Raw genomic sequence first — 6,804 nt, 5'->3', positions numbered from 1 at the left:
TGTTCTGAAGGCAAAGCCTTCATAAAATAAAATAAAATAAAATAAAATAAAATAAAATAAAATAAAATAAAATAAAATAAAATAAAATAAAATAAAATAAAATAAAATAATAGGAAAACAGAGCACTAAAAGATTCCCCATCTCTCCTAAGCAGCATATTAAGCTGTGCTTGTACATAGAGAACAAGTGTATCCGAGCAACAGAAACAAACAGGCAGAAACCCAGGCTCTCGTGTCCCCTTTCCAGCTCTCCAAAAGGTGGTGTGAGTTTATATTGAAGTCGTTTTGTTTCCAAACAGCCCGGTGTCTGGAAACAGCACGTCCGTCCCCGGATGGGCAAAGCTCTGCCGCAGGCCTCGACGGGGACCTGTAGGTGAGACAGGGACGGAGGCGCCTGCCGCCGTCCCCGCGCGCCGAGCTCAGCGTCACGGGGCTCACGGACGCTCGGTCCGAGCCTCGGGCTGCCTGCGACACGCGTGGTGGCTTTATTTATGTGTACTATATGTGTGCGATACACGTGCTTTACTGGTACTTACTCCAGCAAGGGGCCTTACATGCACSCAAATCCCTTTCCATGCACCTTGAGCGAAGCCGTGGTTGACTCTGGAATTGCTGCACGAGTGGCTTGCGGTGGAGCCGCGTGCCCCGATGCTCCGGTGATGGTCCCTGCTGTTCCTGGGGCCAAGGATGAGCCTGGGCACGTGGGCAGCCTCTTGCAACAGAGCTAAATCACAGAGGTACCTCTAGCTCATGCAGCAGAAGCTCCTGCTTTCTGGGGGAAAAAAAAATAAATTTCTAGTCTAAAAAAAAAATAAGGCTCTAGTTAGTACCCTCTTTTAAAACCTCACACTCTCAAGAGGAACTATGTAAATGCCATTCTACAATATTTCCTAAAATAAAATAAAATGTCAGTAAAAGACCTTGCACCGCAGGCAAGAAAAATCATGTGGGAGGACCCTTGCCCTAATCAGTTCTCATTTCTTGAACTGTCTCGGAAAATTTCCGTTGGCCTAAACTTATATATTTTATCTTCCCCTCTTGACAATTGGGAAAGTTCACGGACATGCTGGTGAGGATCTATTTTTAGCTTATTCCACCTTAGGGTGCAAAAACCTGACAATCAATAAGAACGCCAAAAATTCTTAATTGAAAATGTTAATTAAATTCTCAATCTTGATTAGGTTGTCTATTCCAGGYTCTTTGCCACAGAAAGAAATCAGGAGAAGTGGAAAGGCAGTAAAAACAGACCCTGAAACCCTTTAATTTGWTGGAAAACCCTCCACAAGTGGGGACCTGAGAACGGCAGGCTGTTTTGGAAGAGAGAAAGGAGATAGAGGTAATGATTATAAGGAAGCTCACCTTAAATGTTTGTTCTCTCCATCTCTAAATGGGATCAGGAATGAACCTGAAGTGCAAAACAGTTGGAAAGCTAAAAAGGAAATGTTTGTAGATGGCAAAAGGATTCAGAGCAGGATTGGGTTTTGATACTGGACAACAGGAATAGCTGGAATTACATTCCCGAGRAGGGTATGTTTTCTCATACCTCATGCAGAAAGTCAACCAGCAAAGGGAAATGTCCCCGGGGGGAAGGCTAGGGGACACTTTGAGGCTCCAGGGTTTCCACAGCTCTCTTTGAAAAAGCAGACACTGGAAAGGAGAAGGAGRTGATGAGGTTCCTCCTGGTGGTGAGGAACCAGCTCCCTAGTGGTGATGCTGGTTCCCACATCCACCTCCTTTTCCTCTCTCAAAGAGCATCAGGGCAGCCGGTTTTGCCCTCAAGCCTGCCCATACAGGCTCATACTCTCACACTATGCAGAAGATTAGGTCCGATTTGGACCCACAAAATCAGGATGATTCTGTTTGTRTGAGAGGAAGGAGAAGAGGCACTGAAGCCCCAAACCAGCAGGAAGCAGCGACTTCCCTCGCTCCTTTTGCCAGTGGTTCTTTCGACAGATGACTAGAAATAAAACTCATCACACACACACACTGTTTTCCTTTCATCCTTTGTTTTTTTTTTCATTTTTTATTTTTATTATTATTATTCTCCTTCTTTTAAGCATCCCTTTAAGGGTGAAATGAAATCCAACCATTTACAGAGAAAATGATTTCAGAATGTACATTTGATTTATCCTTACAAAAAAATTATTATTACTTGCTGTTTATAAATTACAGAGTTAAAGGGAGCTTTGAAGCTGCCTTCTTTTTATTTTTATTTATTTTATTTATTTTTTTGGCAAGTTCACACACTCGTTTGCCAAAGCAGGGTGTTCTGGGGCCACCCCAGGAGCAACACAATTAGTGGGACCAGGTGGACCTAGTCTAGGAAGTGCTGCCAGACCACCCCCAAGGATGATACTGCATCATCACCCTCACAGGAAGGAAAAACAAACAAACCRAAAACAGTGGTTGAGATTTTTAGCTTCAGAGTATTTCAGATCCCTTCTTAAGCCATTACGTGCATTCTCCAAAGCCGTAATTGTCAGTATATCGCGGTAGAAACACCTCTTCTTTCTCCGCACTGGATCCGAGTCCCCCCTGCCACCCTCTTACCTCCAGCTCCCTCTTGGATCCCAAATTAAGAGGGATTTGGGGGAACACAATGATGGAGGGATTCAGGATCCAGTCTCCTGGGCACTTCCTTCCTTTTTCACTTAAGTTTTGAGGTCAGTGAAGCCAGGACAAGCCTCTCCCTCCCTCTTCACCACCAGTGTTCAACCAGAGGGCCAGGGCTGAGCCCGGACTAGTGTCTTCACAGTGCAGAGGCATAGCAGCCACGGAGATTGCGGGGGGAACGGGGACGTAGCCCAGTGTGGCTTGGGGAGGGGAGAAGACACAACCACCCCACACRGATACACCTCGAGAGAACAGCCAGGGAAGCACTGGTTGTTGGGACACTTCCCAAGCCACCTGGAGGCCGCACGGGCCACCAGTGCTGCCCACGCGTGGACGCCCAAGCCTGGCTAGCGGGGAGGAAGGCGGAGGAGCTCCGGCAGCTGGCGAGGCAGGCGAGATGGGGCAGGCAGAGCACGGCAAGAGCGCAAGGGCTCCGGGCAGCCACGCGCTGCTGCTGCTCTCCAGCCCTCCCCTGCAGCACTTCATCTGAAGGTGAAGCATTCCCAGGAACAACAGGCATGGAGCTGTCACGGGACCGCAGGGAAGGCGGCCTGGCCTCCCCACTGCTCCGCTGGCCGCCTCACAGCGCAAAAACCCGGCCTTTCTAATCCCGCACCTTCTCCAGGCTCAGGTTCAGACAAGATGAAAGGGCCTCCATGCCATTCCAAAGGGTTCAGGGTAGGGAACCGAGGGCCGGAGCCCGGTACAAAGCTGCCTCCTTCCCCTGCGCCTCTTGCCACCCCGTGCACCCGCTCAGGTTTCCCTTCTGTGGCGGACGGCCCTGACCTTGCTGCCTCCCCTCTGGGCACGGGCACCAAGGCATTAAGCAGCGCCTGCAAAGGCCGGACAGAGGGCAAGCCACCACCTTGGGAAAACAAAGTCACCACCTTGTGCAAAAGTCAGCCTGCGCAGTCGGCTTGCAAAGCCACCATCCAAGGGACAAGGTTTTTAAATGACAGGCACTCCATCTCCCTCACCCTAAACACAGGGTCAGCCAGACCAATTAGACAACAGAAACATCGACTGGTTTGGCCTCGGACCAAAAATATTTAAATGATTCTTGAGAAAAAAATAAAATGTACTTCATCTGTAAAGTCCCTTCCTTCCCCCACAACAGAAGCCCGTTTTAAATTTAATTTCTTAAGAATAAGGAAATGGTGAAATTCAGGAGGGACACTGAGCCAGGCCATGACATAGAAGAGTCCCAACACTGTTCTCATCCAGTTCCTGTGGGACCTTTTCCTCTTGCCTGGGGAGYAGAAGGAACTCAGAGCAGGAAGAACTATGGAGCAAATAAGGAAGGAGAGAGGAGGGATCAAGCTGTGCTTTGGGAAGAAGAGATCCACATATTGCAGCCGTGGGCTCAACTGAAACTCTTAGGAGGCAAGTCCAGTGCTGAAAACATGACTTGTAGCACACTAAAAATACCCAAGGAAGCTCATGCTTTGGAAGGGCTGGTGTCAAGGGAGAGGCTGCTCCCAGGCACGTAGCAGCTTCCTTGATGAGATTTTAAGATGCAGCCCTAGCACACAGGCATCTCAGCCTCTGCTCCATGGGTCTGTGGTGCTCCTAAAGACACCGATTTCTCCTTCCTATCTGCAGCAAGGCCTAGTCCTGGACTTGCTGTGGTGTGACTGTCATAAGCCAATGGTCTGAATGCAGGTCTCATGCTCTCTTCCAACAGTAGAAATGAACAATGTCATATTCAGTCTATACTTCTCAAGTACCTTCTATTGAATCCCTTGTGCTAACACATGGGGCTCTCTCACAGCCTCCCCTAGAAAAATCACATTTCCCTTCAGCAGCAGCCTCGACATCCTGCTCATGTCTCTCTTACTACAGGCATTTCATTGCTCAGCTAGGTCCTGTTTTCTCCATATTCTCTCTATATGTAGCAAGCTGGTACAAAGCCTCCATGACTCTGACTAGGCACCTTCCTATCAAGTGAGCAAGTCTGGACTCAGAGAAGCCACTGCTTCCTTTTAGGGAAAGGACATTCTGGCTCCTGGACCCCCTGCTCACTTCCCAAGGGGGCTTTTCTGCCTTTGGAGGGCATGCAGCAGAAGTGGCGACAGCAATCAGAAAAAAATAAATGCAGAAAAGAAAGAAAAAAGCTCCCTCAGCGTTTTTAATCAGCTCCTGTTGCATGTGAGATGTTTAAGGTGCTAAAATGAACTTGGTATCAGTTTGAGCAGAAATTATGTTCGTGTTGATTCCCTAATTAAGATGGAGACAGAGGATAGAGATATAGATCTTTTTTTGTTGTTGTTTTTCACTTCTCTTGGAGAGGGGAATAGGAGAGAGAGAGAGAGAAAGATACAGAAATGAGGATGAGGTACAAGAGAGAGAACAGGCTGGACAACACAAGAACATGGAGCCTTGACAGAGGGAGTTAACAGCAATGGGAATCCTCCTGCTTCAGCACAACTGGCCTGATATCAGAGTTGCTCTTCCTTATGGCAAATATTCTCCTCCTCCTCCATGCGATTCTCATGCCTCTGCTTGGAAATGACCCACYCTTTCTGCTGTAAAGCTAACAGAGCAAGCTCATTGTGTTTTTCATCCTCTGCTCRCCATGATCTGGACTCTAGGCACCCTGTCAAGCCATCTGCTAAGGAAGGGAGGTAAGGGGGAAGCATTGATTTGCTTCCTCAATGAACCARTTCATTCTGAGGCATGGACAAGCCAGATCCTGACCACCCATCAGTGGCAAGCTATGAGGAGGCAACCACAAGCAGCTGCAGCCAGKTTCATCTCTCCATTCCTCTCTCCTCTGCATGATCTTGTCCATGCGTCCCGGGCTGCAAGTATGGGCTGCCCATCCTCTCTGTGTTGTCTGGTCATCCTAAAACAACCTCTTGGCCCCAGGGGATTCCTGTTCATCATCTCTCTCTCCACGAGGTCCCTCACAACCCAAGAGCARACAGATGGGTCACATGCCTTGACATGTTTTGTATCTGCCCACAACACCCATTGGCCAACTCAGCCTTTCTCCTCTCCCCTCCCATTTATGCCATGGCAAGAAAGAATAGCCAGCATGCGTATCCTACCCCTGCTGCACGCAGCAACCCTGTAACAGGTATAGTCTACACAACTACACACAGCCAAGGCCAGCATGCAGCCATCCTGCATGTGTAACGCTGGTCTGTGGAGCCAAGGCATTACCTGAAATATAGTCCATGCCTAGATGGAGACCATAGCTTCCAAATTCCACCGTGTTCTGACCTCTGTGGAAATCCACTCACCCAAGCCCCAACAATGTCCCCTTTCCCCCTTACCCAATTCTGGTAACAAATGCCTATGTGCATCCCCAAACCATGCATGTTAGCAGTCATGCACCCAGGAAACCATGCACTTGTAAACATACACTCCCACCATCTGATTAAGCCTTCTGCAGCTTATCCCTGCCTTGCTAAATGTATTGTAGGAAAGATGCTTCAGGCTCTGCAGGCCAAGCCAGCATAGCGTTGTGGGGCAATGGGTGAAAAAGTAGCTTAAAAAAAAAAAAAAAAGAAAAAAAAAAGAAAGAAAGAAAGAAAGAAAACAGTTTTCTCCTCCACTTCTATCTCCCTGCTCAAGGACTGTTAGAGCATCAGTCCAGGAGCTGGCCCAGGAAGAGTGTGTTGGGTCTGTGGGAGGAGGCTGTGTTGGGGGAGAATACCTTCAAAGCAAAGGTGTTACCTGCCCCCAACTACTTCTTAAATACAGAGGTATACAAAAATTAAACACATATTGAGATACTTTTGCACATTCACACATCCCAAACAATGGCGTGACACACATCTGCACACATGGCCACTCACACTGGCTTGTGCCCGCTGACTCACACACGCACTGAACAGCCCCAGCTCACGTTTGTGCTTTCTCCGATCCACAAAGCATGAGGGTGGACGGGAACAGCTGCCCTCTTTCTCCCCAGGGGATCCTCCCAGCCTTCCGCAGAGGAAAATCCACCAGCTGGCTGCAAAGATTCTCTCCAGCCAGCAGGAGAGGTTTAGGAGGTGTGGTAAAGTCTTTATGCTACTCCCAGAGTAGGTCCCCAGCTTCTCTCCTTCTCTTGCCCAGGCCTCCCTTTATGCAACTCAGGAATCTTTTCCCTGAGCATCACCCTGGGATGAAGGGAAGAAGAGAAGAAAGGGTGGCAGAGATTGCCAAGAAATGGTACACCCCACCTGGAATCAAAGAAAACAAA

This window comes from Nothoprocta perdicaria, unplaced genomic scaffold (genome assembly GCF_003342845.1).
Source record: "Nothoprocta perdicaria isolate Ctin4 unplaced genomic scaffold, notPer1 scaffold_206, whole genome shotgun sequence".
In the NCBI taxonomy this organism is placed as follows: domain Eukaryota; kingdom Metazoa; phylum Chordata; class Aves; order Tinamiformes; family Tinamidae; genus Nothoprocta; species Nothoprocta perdicaria.
The sequence above is the reverse complement of the archived record's forward strand: the minus strand, read 5'-3'. Positions refer to the sequence as shown.